At 39.5% G+C, this 12,375-nt stretch overlaps 12 non-coding genes across 12 annotated transcripts; all 12 read right to left on the bottom strand.

The window, feature by feature from the left end:
* Positions 1-595: 595 nt before the first annotated feature.
* trnae-uuc (transfer RNA glutamic acid (anticodon UUC)) lies at positions 596-667 on the bottom strand. The gene has a single exon. It is a non-coding gene; the product is annotated as a tRNA-Glu (tRNA).
* Positions 668-1,929: 1,262 nt separating this feature from the next.
* On the bottom strand, positions 1,930-2,001 carry trnae-uuc (transfer RNA glutamic acid (anticodon UUC)). The gene has a single exon. It is a non-coding gene; the product is annotated as a tRNA-Glu (tRNA).
* A 1,262-nt stretch (positions 2,002-3,263) lies between these two features.
* trnae-uuc (transfer RNA glutamic acid (anticodon UUC)) lies at positions 3,264-3,335 on the bottom strand. Its single transcript has one exon. It is a non-coding gene; the product is annotated as a tRNA-Glu (tRNA).
* Positions 3,336-6,631: 3,296 nt separating this feature from the next.
* Positions 6,632-6,703, bottom strand: trnae-uuc (transfer RNA glutamic acid (anticodon UUC)). The gene has a single exon. It is a non-coding gene; the product is annotated as a tRNA-Glu (tRNA).
* A 1,267-nt stretch (positions 6,704-7,970) lies between these two features.
* Positions 7,971-8,042, bottom strand: trnae-uuc (transfer RNA glutamic acid (anticodon UUC)). Its single transcript has one exon. It is a non-coding gene; the product is annotated as a tRNA-Glu (tRNA).
* A 210-nt stretch (positions 8,043-8,252) lies between these two features.
* On the bottom strand, positions 8,253-8,325 carry trnar-acg (transfer RNA arginine (anticodon ACG)). Its single transcript has one exon. It is a non-coding gene; the product is annotated as a tRNA-Arg (tRNA).
* Positions 8,326-9,309: 984 nt separating this feature from the next.
* Positions 9,310-9,381, bottom strand: trnae-uuc (transfer RNA glutamic acid (anticodon UUC)). Its single transcript has one exon. It is a non-coding gene; the product is annotated as a tRNA-Glu (tRNA).
* Positions 9,382-9,591: 210 nt separating this feature from the next.
* Positions 9,592-9,664, bottom strand: trnar-acg (transfer RNA arginine (anticodon ACG)). The gene has a single exon. It is a non-coding gene; the product is annotated as a tRNA-Arg (tRNA).
* A 984-nt stretch (positions 9,665-10,648) lies between these two features.
* On the bottom strand, positions 10,649-10,720 carry trnae-uuc (transfer RNA glutamic acid (anticodon UUC)). Its single transcript has one exon. It is a non-coding gene; the product is annotated as a tRNA-Glu (tRNA).
* Positions 10,721-10,930: 210 nt separating this feature from the next.
* trnar-acg (transfer RNA arginine (anticodon ACG)) lies at positions 10,931-11,003 on the bottom strand. Its single transcript has one exon. It is a non-coding gene; the product is annotated as a tRNA-Arg (tRNA).
* A 984-nt stretch (positions 11,004-11,987) lies between these two features.
* trnae-uuc (transfer RNA glutamic acid (anticodon UUC)) lies at positions 11,988-12,059 on the bottom strand. Its single transcript has one exon. It is a non-coding gene; the product is annotated as a tRNA-Glu (tRNA).
* Positions 12,060-12,269: 210 nt separating this feature from the next.
* trnar-acg (transfer RNA arginine (anticodon ACG)) lies at positions 12,270-12,342 on the bottom strand. Its single transcript has one exon. It is a non-coding gene; the product is annotated as a tRNA-Arg (tRNA).
* Positions 12,343-12,375: the final 33 nt, after the last annotated feature.

The following is a 12,375-nucleotide window of genomic DNA, read 5'->3' as shown; positions in this document are numbered from 1 at the left end:
ACTTTAAAAAAACATCACAGACAAATCCATAAACGTTGAAATGATGCTTGTTGTAATTACAAGCTCCATCTTTTTCTCAGCGATGTTGGAGAAAAGTCCCATATAAAATCAGTCTAAAATGTGTTTGAATCGAGAACTGCCAGACACAATGAAAAGTATACAGTATTTTTCCCAGCTTGATTTTGGTCAAATAAATCTAGTTTTGAGCCAAACAGGAGTCAAATATTCAATCTTCTGACCTGTTATCAGACACGTTATCCATTGCGCCACTGGCCGCACAGCCAAGCTGAAGTCAGGACACACCTAGGCCAGTGTACACAGTCATAGCTTCTGTCACCGACAAGGTTCCTTGGGATTTCTGTTACAGATGCAAATCTTAATTTGATCCTCCTGTTGTTGGATGAATTTTACTGCAGAGCAAGAAATGCAGCAATGAAGTGTATTCAACGTTTAAAATGCCTTGTATAATTTGAATCTACATAACATGTCACATTTCCTGTTGCTGAGGGAATATTGTTGTGTTGTGTGAAACTGCTGCCAGTTAAAATGCAGTATCTGTTGTTACACAAGTGCATCCCAAACAACAAGATATTCTTTCCCATACCGGGAGTTGAACCCGGGCCACCTGGGTGAAAACCAGGAATCCTAACCGCTAGACCATATGGGAAGACACATACTTAAAATACACATCACAGACAAATCTTTAAATGTTGACATTATGCCTTTTGGATTAAAAGCTACATCTTTTTTTCTCTGAGATGTTGGGGAATGTCCAGATGAAATCAGTCTAAAATGAGTTTGAAGTGAGAACAGCCAGAAGCACTGAAAAGTATACAGTATCAATCCCGGCTTGATTTCAATCAATTAAATATCGAGTCAGCCAGGAGTCGAACCTAGAATCTTCTGATCCGTAGTCAGACACGTTATCCATTGCGCCACTGGCCCCACGTCTAAGCTGAAGTCAGGTCACAGCTAGACCAGTGTACACAGTCATTGTGTCTGTCAACAACAAGGTTCCTTGGTTTTCTGTTTCAGATGCATATCTTAATTTGATCCTCCTGTTGTTGCATGAATTTTACTGAAGAGCAAGAAATGCAAACTTGAAGTGTATTCAATGTTTAAAAAGTCTTGTAAATTATGAATCTACAAAACATGTCACATTTGCTGTTGCTGAGGGAATATTGTTGTGTTGTGTGATTCTGCTGCCAGTTAAAATGTGGTATCTGTTCTTACACAAGTGCATCCCAAATGACAAGATGTTCTTTCCCATACTGGGAGTTCAACCCGGGCGAAAACCAGAAATCCTAAAAGCCAGACCATATGGGAAGACAATTACTTTAAAAAAACATCACAGACAAATCCATAAACGTTGAAATGATGCTTGTTGTAATTACAAGCTCCATCTTTTTCTCAGCGATGTTGGAGAAAAGTCCCATATAAAATCAGTCTAAAATGTGTTTGAATCGAGAACTGCCAGACACAATGAAAAGTATACAGTATTTTTCCCAGCTTGATTTTGGTCAAATAAATCTAGTTTTGAGCCAAACAGGAGTCAAATATTCAATCTTCTGACCTGTTATCAGACACGTTATCCATTGCGCCACTGGCCGCACAGCCAAGCTGAAGTCAGGACACACCTAGGCCAGTGTACACAGTCATAGCTTCTGTCACCGACAAGGTTCCTTGGGATTTCTGTTACAGATGCAAATCTTAATTTGATCCTCCTGTTGTTGCATGAATTTTACTGCAGAGCAAGAAATGCAGCAATGAAGTGTATTCAACGTTTAAAATGCCTTGTATAATTTGAATCTACATAACATGTCACATTTCCTGTTGCTGAGGGAATATTGTTGTGTTGTGTGAAACTGCTGCCAGTTAAAATGCAGTATCTGTTGTTACACAAGTGCATCCCAAACAACAAGATATTCTTTCCCATACCGGGAGTTGAACCCGGGCCACCTGGGTGAAAACCAGGAATCCTAACCGCTAGACCATATGGGAAGACACATACTTAAAATACACATCACAGACAAATCTTTAAATGTTGACATTATGCCTTTTGGATTAAAAGCTACATCTTTTTTTCTCTGAGATGTTGGGGAATGTCCAGATGAAATCAGTCTAAAATGAGTTTGAAGTGAGAACAGCCAGAAGCACTGAAAAGTATACAGTATCAATCCCGGCTTGATTTCAATCAATTAAATATCGAGTCAGCCAGGAGTCGAACCTAGAATCTTCTGATCCGTAGTCAGACACGTTATCCATTGCGCCACTGGCCCCACGTCTAAGCTGAAGTCAGGTCACAGCTAGACCAGTGTACACAGTCATTGTGTCTGTCAACAACAAGGTTCCTTGGTTTTCTGTTTCAGATGCATATCTTAATTTGATCCTCCTGTTGTTGCATGAATTTTACTGAAGAGCAAGAAATGCAAACTTGAAGTGTATTCAATGTTTAAAAAGTCTTGTAAATTATGAATCTACAAAACATGTCACATTTGCTGTTGCTGAGGGAATATTGTTGTGTTGTGTGATTCTGCTGCCAGTTAAAATGTGGTATCTGTTCTTACACAAGTGCATCCCAAATGACAAGATGTTCTTTCCCATACTGGGAGTTCAACCCGGGCGAAAACCAGAAATCCTAAAAGCCAGACCATATGGGAAGACAATTACTTTAAAAAAACATCACAGACAAATCCATAAACGTTGAAATGATGCTTGTTGTAATTACAAGCTCCATCTTTTTCTCAGCGATGTTGGAGAAAAGTCCCATATAAAATCAGTCTAAAATGTGTTTGATTCGAGAACTGCCAGACACAATGAAAAGTATACAGTATTTTTCCCAGCTTGATTTTGGTCAAATAAATCTAGTTTTGAGCCAAACAGGAGTCAAATATTCAATCTTCTGACCTGTTATCAGACACGTTATCCATTGCGCCACTGGCCGCACAGCCAAGCTGAAGTCAGGACACACCTAGGCCAGTGTACACAGTCATAGCTTCTGTCACCGACAAGGTTCCTTGGGATTTCTGTTACAGATGCAAATCTTAATTTGATCCTCCTGTTGTTGCATGAATTTTACTGCAGAGCAAGAAATGCAGCAATGAAGTGTATTCAACGTTTAAAATGCCTTGTATAATTTGAATCTACATAACATGTCACATTTCCTGTTGCTGAGGGAATATTGTTGTGTTGTGTGAAACTGCTGCCAGTTAAAATGCAGTATCTGTTGTTACACAAGTGCATCCCAAACAACAAGATATTCTTTCCCATACCGGGAGTTGAACCCGGGCCACCTGGGTGAAAACCAGGAATCCTAACCGCTAGACCATATGGGAAGACACATACTTAAAATACACATCACAGACAAATCTTTAAATGTTGACATTATGCCTTTTGGATTAAAAGCTACATCTTTTTTTCTCTGAGATGTTGGGGAATGTTCAGATGAAATCATTCTAAAATGAGTTTGAAGTGAGAACAGCCAGAAGCACTGAAAAGTATACAATATCAATCCCGGCTTGATTTCAATCAATTAAATATCGAGTCAGCCAGGAGTCGAACCTAGAATATCGAGTCAGCCAGGAGTCGAACCTAGAATCTTCTGATCCGTAGTCAGACACGTTATCCATTGCGCCACTGGCCCCACGTCTAAGCTGAAGTCAGGTCACAGCTAGACCAGTGTACACAGTCATTGTGTCTGTCAACAACAAGGTTCCTTGGTTTTCTGTTTCAGATGCATATCTTAATTTGATCCTCCTGTTGTTGCATGAATTTTACTGAAGAGCAAGAAATGCAAACTTGAAGTGTATTCAATGTTTAAAAAGTCTTGTAAATTATGAATCTACAAAACATGTCACATTTGCTGTTGCTGAGGGAATATTGTTGTGTTGTGTGATTCTGCTGCCAGTTAAAATGTGGTATCTGTTCTTACACAAGTGCATCCCAAATGACAAGATGTTCTTTCCCATACAGGGAGTTCAACCCGGGCGAAAACCAGAAATCCTAAAAGCCAGACCATATGGGAAGACAGTTACTTTAAAAAAACATCACAGACAAATCCATAAACGTTGAAATGATGCTTGTTGTAATTACAAGCTCCATCTTTTTCTCAGCGATGTTGGAGAAAAGTCCCATATAAAATCAGTCTAAAATGTGTTTGAATCGAGAACTGCCAGAAGCACTGAAAAGTATACAGTATCAATCCCGGCTTGATTTCAATCAATTAAATTAAGTATCGAGCCAGCCAGGAGTCGAACCTAGAATCTTCTGATCCGTAGTCAGACACGTTATCCATTGCGCCACTGGCACCACGTCTAAGCTGAAGTCAGGTCACAGCTAGACCAGTGTACACAGTCATTGTGTCTGTCAACAACAAGGTTCCTTGGTTTTCTGTTTCAGATGCATATCTTAATTTGATCCTCCTGTTGTTGCATGAATTTTACTGAAGAGCAAGAAATGCAAACTTGAAGTGTATTCAATGTTTAAAAAGTCTTGTAAATTATGAATCTACAAAACATGTCACATTTGCTGTTGCTGAGGGAATATTGTTGTGTTGTGTGATTCTGCTGCCAGTTAAAATGTGGTATCTGTTCTTACACAAGTGCATCCCAAATGACAAGATGTTCTTTCCCATACTGGGAGTTCAACCCGGGCGAAAACCAGAAATCCTAAAAGCCAGACCATATGGGAAGACAATTACTTTAAAAAAACATCACAGACAAATCCATAAACGTTGAAATGATGCTTGTTGTAATTACAAGCTCCATCTTTTTCTCAGCGATGTTGGAGAAAAGTCCCATATAAAATCAGTCTAAAATGTGTTTGAATCGAGAACTGCCAGACACAATGAAAAGTATACAGTATTTTTCCCAGCTTGATTTTGGTCAAATAAATCTAGTTTTGAGCCAAACAGGAGTCAAATATTCAATCTTCTGACCTGTTATCAGACACGTTATCCATTGCGCCACTGGCCGCACAGCCAAGCTGAAGTCAGGACACACCTAGGCCAGTGTACACAGTCATAGCTTCTGTCACCGACAAGGTTCCTTGGGATTTCTGTTACAGATGCAAATCTTAATTTGATCCTCCTGTTGTTGCATGAATTTTACTGCAGAGCAAGAAATGCAGCAATGAAGTGTATTCAACGTTTAAAATGCCTTGTATAATTTGAATCTACATAACATGTCACATTTCCTGTTGCTGAGGGAATATTGTTGTGTTGTGTGAAACTGCTGCCAGTTAAAATGCAGTATCTGTTGTTACACAAGTGCATCCCAAACAACAAGATATTCTTTCCCATACCGGGAGTTGAACCCAGGCCACCTGGGTGAAAACCAGGAATCCTAACCGCTTGACCATATGGGAAGACACATACTTAAAATACACATCACAGACAAATCTTTAAATGTTGACATTATGCCTTTTGGATTAAAAGCTACATCTTTTTTTCTCTGAGATGTTGGGGAATGTCCAGATGAAATCAGTCTAAAATGAGTTTGAAGTGAGAACAGCCAGAAGCACTGAAAAGTATACAGTATCAATCCCGGCTTGATTTCAATCAATTAAATTAAGTATAGAGCCAGCCAGGAGTCGAACCTAGAATCTTCTGATCCGTAGTCAGACACGTTATCCATTGCGCCACTGGCCCCACGTCTAAGCTGAAGTCAGGTCACAGCTAGACCAGTGTACACAGTCATTGTGTCTGTCAACAACAAGGTTCCTTGGTTTTCTGTTTCAGATGCATATCTTAATTTGATCCTCCTGTTGTTGCATGAATTTTACTGAAGAGCAAGAAATGCAAACTTGAAGTGTATTCAATGTTTAAAAAGTCTTGTAAATTATGAATCTACAAAACATGTCACATTTGCTGTTGCTGAGGGAATATTGTTGTGTTGTGTGATTCTGCTGCCAGTTAAAATGTGGTATCTGTTCTTACACAAGTGCATCCCAAATGACAAGATGTTCTTTCCCATACTGGGAGTTCAACCCGGGCGAAAACCAGAAATCCTAAAAGCCAGACCATATGGGAAGACAATTACTTTAAAAAAACATCACAGACAAATCCATAAACGTTGAAATGATGCTTGTTGTAATTACAAGCTCCATCTTTTTCTCAGCGATGTTGGAGAAAAGTCCCATATAAAATCAGTCTAAAATGTGTTTGAATCGAGAACTGCCAGACACAATGAAAAGTATACAGTATTTTTCCCAGCTTGATTTTGGTCAAATAAATCTAGTTTTGAGCCAAACAGGAGTCAAATATTCAATCTTCTGACCTGTTATCAGACACGTTATCCATTGCGCCACTGGCCGCACAGCCAAGCTGAAGTCAGGACACACCTAGGCCAGTGTACACAGTCATAGCTTCTGTCACCGACAAGGTTCCTTGGGATTTCTGTTACAGATGCAAATCTTAATTTGATCCTCCTGTTGTTGCATGAATTTTACTGCAGAGCAAGAAATGCAGCAATGAAGTGTATTCAACGTTTAAAATGCCTTGTATAATTTGAATCTACATAACATGTCACATTTCCTGTTGCTGAGGGAATATTGTTGTGTTGTGTGAAACTGCTGCCAGTTAAAATGCAGTATCTGTTGTTACACAAGTGCATCCCAAACAACAAGATATTCTTTCCCATACCGGGAGTTGAACCCAGGCCACCTGGGTGAAAACCAGGAATCCTAACCGCTAGACCATATGGGAAGACACATACTTAAAATACACATCACAGACAAATCTTTAAATGTTGACATTATGCCTTTTGGATTAAAAGCTACATCTTTTTTTCTCTGAGATGTTGGGGAATGTCCAGATGAAATCAGTCTAAAATGAGTTTGAAGTGAGAACAGCCAGAAGCACTGAAAAGTATACAGTATCAATCCCGGCTTGATTTCAATCAATTAAATTAAGTATCGAGCCAGCCAGGAGTCGAACCTATAATCTTCTGATCCGTAGTCAGACACGTTATCCATTGCGCCACTGGCCCCACGTCTAAGCTGAAGTCAGGTCACAGCTAGACCAGTGTACACAGTCATTGTGTCTGTCAACAACAAGGTTCCTTGGTTTTCTGTTTCAGATGCATATCTTAATTTGATCCTCCTGTTGTTGCATGAATTTTACTGAAGAGCAAGAAATGCAAACTTGAAGTGTATTCAATGTTTAAAAAGTCTTGTAAATTATGAATCTACAAAACATGTCACATTTGCTGTTGCTGAGGGAATATTGTTGTGTTGTGTGATTCTGCTGCCAGTTAAAATGTGGTATCTGTTCTTACACAAGTGCATCCCAAATGACAAGATGTTCTTTCCCATACAGGGAGTTCAACCTGGGCGAAAACCAGAAATCCTAAAAGCCAGACCATATGGGAAGACAGTTACTTTAAAAAAACATCACAGACAAATCCATAAACGTTGAAATGATGCTTGTTGTAATTACAAGCTCCATCTTTTTCTCAGCGATGTTGGAGAAAAGTCCCATATAAAATCAGTCTAAAATGTGTTTGAATCGAGAACTGCCAGACACAATGAAAAGTATACAGTATTTTTCCCAGCTTGATTTTGGTCAAATAAATCTAGTTTTGAGCCAAACAGGAGTCAAATATTCAATCTTCTGACCTGTTATCAGACACGTTATCCATTGCGCCACTGGCCGCACAGCCAAGCTGAAGTCAGGACACACCTAGGCCAGTGTACACAGTCATAACTTCTGTCACCGACAAGGTTCCTTGGGATTTCTGTTACAGATGCAAATCTTAATTTGATCCTCCTGTTGTTGCATGAATTTTACTGCAGAGCAAGAAATGCAGCAATGAAGTGTATTCAACGTTTAAAATGCCTTGTATAATTTGAATCTACATAACATGTCACATTTCCTGTTGCTGAGGGAATATTGTTGTGTTGTGTGAAACTGCTGCCAGTTAAAATGCAGTATCTGTTGTTACACAAGTGCATCCCAAACAACAAGATATTCTTTCCCATACCAGGAGTTGAACCCGGGCCACCTGGGTGAAAACCAGGAATCCTAACCGCTAGACCATATGGGAAGACACATACTTAAAATACACATCACAGACAAATCTTTAAATGTTGACATTATGCCTTTTGGATTAAAAGCTACATCTTTTTTTCTTTGAGATGTTGGGGAATGTCCAGATGAAATCAGTCTAAAATGAGTTTGAAGTGAGAACAGCCAGAAGCACTGAAAAGTATACAGTATCAATCCCGGCTTGATTTCAATAAATTAAATTAAGAATCGAGCCAGCCAGGAGTCGAACCTAGAATCTTCTGATCCGTAGTCAGACACGTTATCCATTGCGCCACTGGCCCCACGTCTAAGCTGAAGTCAGGTCACAGCTAGACCAGTGTACACAGTCATTGTGTCTGTCAACAACAAGGTTCCTTGGTTTTCTGTTTCAGATGCATATCTTAATTTGATCCTCCTGTTGTTGCATGAATTTTACTGAAGAGCAAGAAATGCAAACTTGAAGTGTATTCAATGTTTAAAAAGTCTTGTAAATTATGAATCTACAAAACATGTCACATTTGCTGTTGCTGAGGGAATATTGTTGTGTTGTGTGATTCTGCTGCCAGTTAAAATGTGGTATCTGTTCTTACACAAGTGCATCCCAAATGACAAGATGTTCTTTCCCATACAGGGAGTTCAACCCGGGCGAAAACCAGAAATCCTAAAAGCCAGACCATATGGGAAGACAGTTACTTTAAAAAAACATCACAGACAAATCCATAAACGTTGAAATGATGCTTGTTGTAATTACAAGCTCCATCTTTTTCTCAGCGATGTTGGAGAAAAGTCCCATATAAAATCAGTCTAAAATGTGTTTGAATCGAGAACTGCCAGACACAATGAAAAGTATACAGTATTTTTTCCAGCTTGATTTTGGTCAAATAAATCTAGTTTTGAGCCAAACAGGAGTCAAATATTCAATCTTCTGACCTGTTATCAGACACGTTATCCATTGCGCCACTGGCCGCACAGCCAAGCTGAAGTCAGGACACACCTAGGCCAGTGTACACAGTCATAGCTTCTGTCACCGACAAGGTTCCTTGGGATTTCTGTTACAGATGCAAATCTTAATTTGATCCTCCTGTTGTTGCATGAATTTTACTGCAGAGCAAGAAATGCAGCAATGAAGTGTATTCAACGTTTAAAATGCCTTGTATAATTTGAATCTACATAACATGTCACATTTCCTGTTGCTGAGGGAATATTGTTGTGTTGTGTGAAACTGCTGCCAGTTAAAATGCAGTATCTGTTGTTACACAAGTGCATCCCAAACAACAAGATATTCTTTCCCATACCAGGAGTTGAACCCGGGCCACCTGGGTGAAAACCAGGAATCCTAACCGCTAGACCATATGGGAAGACACATACTTAAAATACACATCACAGACAAATCTTTAAATGTTGACATTATGCCTTTTGGATTAAAAGCTACATCTTTTTTTCTCTGAGATGTTGGGGAATGTCCAGATGAAATCAGTCTAAAATGAGTTTGAAGTGAGAACAGCCAGAAGCACTGAAAAGTATACAGTATCAATCCCGGCTTGATTTCAATAAATTCAATTAAGTATCGAGCCAGCCAGGAGTCGAACCTAGAATCTTCTGATCCGTAGTCAGACACGTTATCCATTGCGCCACTGGCCCCACGTCTAAGCTGAAGTCAGGTCACAGCTAGACCAGTGTACACAGTCATTGTGTCTGTCAACAACAAGGTTCCTTGGTTTTCTGTTTCAGATGCATATCTTAATTTGATCCTCCTGTTGTTGCATGAATTTTACTGAAGAGCAAGAAATGCAAACTTGAAGTGTATTCAATGTTTAAAAAGTCTTGTAAATTATGAATCTACAAAACATGTCACATTTGCTGTTGCTGAGGGAATATTGTTGTGTTGTGTGATTCTGCTGCCAGTTAAAATGTGGTATCTGTTCTTACACAAGTGCATCCCAAATGACAAGATGTTCTTTCCCATACTGGGAGTTCAACCCGGGCGAAAACCAGAAATCCTAAAAGCCAGACCATATGGGAAGACAGTTACTTTAAAAAAACATCACAGACAAATCCATAAACGTTGAAATGATGCTTGTTGTAATTACAAGCTCCATCTTTTTCTCAGCGATGTTGGAGAAAAGTCCCATATAAAATCAGTCTAAAATGTGTTTGAATCGAGAACTGCCAGACACAATGAAAAGTATACAGTATTTTTCCCAGCTTGATTTTGGTCAAATAAATCTAGTTTTGAGCCAAACAGGAGTCAAATATTCAATCTTCTGACCTGTTATCAGACACGTTATCCATTGCGCCACTGGCCGCACAGCCAAGCTGAAGTCAGGACACACCTAGGCCAGTGTACACAGTCATAGCTTCTGTCACCGACAAGGTTCCTTGGGATTTCTGTTACAGATGCAAATCTTAATTTGATCCTCCTGTTGTTGCATGAATTTTACTGCAGAGCAAGAAATGCAGCAATGAAGTGTATTCAACGTTTAAAATGCCTTGTATAATTTGAATCTACATAACATGTCACATTTCCTGTTGCTGAGGGAATATTGTTGTGTTGTGTGAAACTGCTGCCAGTTAAAAAGCAGTATCTGTTGTTACACAAGTGCATCCCAAACAACAAGATATTCTTTCCCATACCGGGAGTTGAACCCGGGCCACCTGGGTGAAAACCAGGAATCCTAACCGCTAGACCATATGGGAAGACACATACTTAAAATACACATCACAGACAAATCTTTAAATGTTGACATTATGCCTTTTGGATTAAAAGCTACATCTTTTTTTCTCTGAGATGTTGGGGAATGTCCAGATGAAATCAGTCTAAAATGAGTTTGAAGTGAGAACAGCCAGAAGCACTGAAGAGTATACAGTATCAATGCCGGCTTGATTTCAATCAATTAAATTAAGTATCGAGCCAGCCAGGAGTCGAACCTAGAATCTTCTGATCCGTAGTCAGACACGTTATCCATTGCGCCACTGGCCCCACGTCTAAGCTGAAGTCAGGTCACAGCTAGACCAGTGTACACAGTCATTGTGTCTGTCAACAACAAGGTTCCTTGGTTTTCTGTTTCAGATGCATATCTTAATTTGATCCTCCTGTTGTTGCATGAATTTTACTGAAGAGCAAGAAATGCAAACTTGAAGTGTATTCAATGTTTAAAAAGTCTTGTAAATTATGAATCTACAAAACATGTCACATTTGCTGTTGCTGAGGGAATATTGTTGTGTTGTGTGATTCTGCTGCCAGTTAAAATGTGGTATCTGTTCTTACACAAGTGCATCCCAAATGACAAGATGTTCTTTCCCATACTGGGAGTTCAACCCGGGCGAAAACCAGAAATCCTAAAAGCCAGACCATATGGGAAGACAGTTACTTTAAAAAAACATCACAGACAAATCCATAAACGTTGAAATGATGCTTGTTGTAATTACAAGCTCCATCTTTTTCTCAGCGATGTTGGAGAAAAGTCCCATATAAAATCAGTCTAAAATGTGTTTGAATCGAGAACTGCCAGACACAATGAAAAGTATACAGTATTTTTCCCAGCTTGATTTTGGTCAAATAAATCTAGTTTTGAGCCAAACAGGAGTCAAATATTCAATCTTCTGACCTGTTATCAGACACGTTATCCATTGCGCCACTGGCCGCACAGCCAAGCTGAAGTCAGGACACACCTAGGCCAGTGTACACAGTCATAGCTTCTGTCACCGACAAGGTTCCTTGGGATTTCTGTTACAGATGCAAATCTTAATTTGATCCTCCTGTTGTTGCATGAATTTTACTGCAGAGCAAGAAATGCAGCAATGAAGTGTATTCAACGTTTAAAATGCCTTGTATAATTTGAATCTACATAACATGTCACATTTCCTGTTGCTGAGGGAATATTGTTGTGTTGTGTGAAACTGCTGCCAGTTAAAATGCAGTATCTGTTGTTACACAAGTGCATCCCAAACAACAAGATATTCTTTCCCATACCGGGAGTTGAACCCGGGCCACCTGGGTGAAAACCAGGAATCCTAACCGCTAGACCATATGGGAAGACACATACTTAAAATACACATCACAGACAAATCTTTAAATGTTGACATTATGCCTTTTGGATTAAAAGCTACATCTTTTTTTCTCTGAGATGTTGGGGAATGTCCAGATGAAATCAGTCTAAAATGAGTTTGAAGTGAGAACAGCCAGAAGCACTGAAAAGTATACAGTATCAATCCTGGCTTGATTTCAATAAATTAAATTAAGTATCGAGCCAGCCAGGAGTCGAACCTAGAATCTTCTGATCCGTAGTCAGACACGTTATCCATTGCGCCACTGGCCCCACGTCTAAGCTGAAGTCAGGTCACAGCTAGAC

Source organism: Oncorhynchus mykiss, chromosome 17, assembly GCF_057628025.1.
Source record: "Oncorhynchus mykiss isolate SJ-2025 chromosome 17, ASM5762802v1, whole genome shotgun sequence".
Lineage (NCBI taxonomy): Eukaryota > Metazoa > Chordata > Actinopteri > Salmoniformes > Salmonidae > Oncorhynchus > Oncorhynchus mykiss.
This window is presented reverse-complemented; position numbering and strand designations above follow the sequence as displayed.